The sequence below is a fragment of the Poecilia formosa genome, unplaced genomic scaffold (genome assembly GCF_000485575.1).
Source record: "Poecilia formosa unplaced genomic scaffold, Poecilia_formosa-5.1.2 Scaffold883, whole genome shotgun sequence".
Lineage (NCBI taxonomy): Eukaryota > Metazoa > Chordata > Actinopteri > Cyprinodontiformes > Poeciliidae > Poecilia > Poecilia formosa.
In genome coordinates, this window is record NW_006800822.1 from 72,106 (window position 1) to 72,643 (window position 538).

Genomic DNA, 538 nt, shown 5'->3' on the forward strand with positions numbered 1-538 from the left:
TAGTGTGTTGCAGGACACCCGGAGTTGCCCACCCCTCGTCTAAGTGAAAGGGGTGATAAGGAGAGTGGGAATAATTCAAAGATAGTTTTAGAGATAGAAATATACTAGTGCATGAGTCTACAAATTTATATTGATGGCCAGTTCACCTGAGAATATAAATTACAGTTACAGTCTTTACATTTAGGACTAGTCTCAGCTGAAGCTAGTCAGTTTTAATGAGTTTGAGGGTCAAATGTAGGTGCCCAAGCACAGCAGTAACAGTTTTTGCATGGAAATAAAGAGTGTCATCAGTTTTTCACTGACACCTTTTACATAAATTGAAAACAGAGTTGGACTTAAAATAGAATCCGGTGGTACTCCTTTTATGATCAAGTAGTACCACCTGGTGCATGCATTGTCTACAATTTGACAGATAATTAGTTAGATTCAGAGGTAGGGTTGAAACTATTCCATGAGTAATGCGAATACCTCAATCATTAAAATTCCTTGAGGAAATTTATCTGCCTTGAAGGTTCGTGAAATTATATTTTATTATATT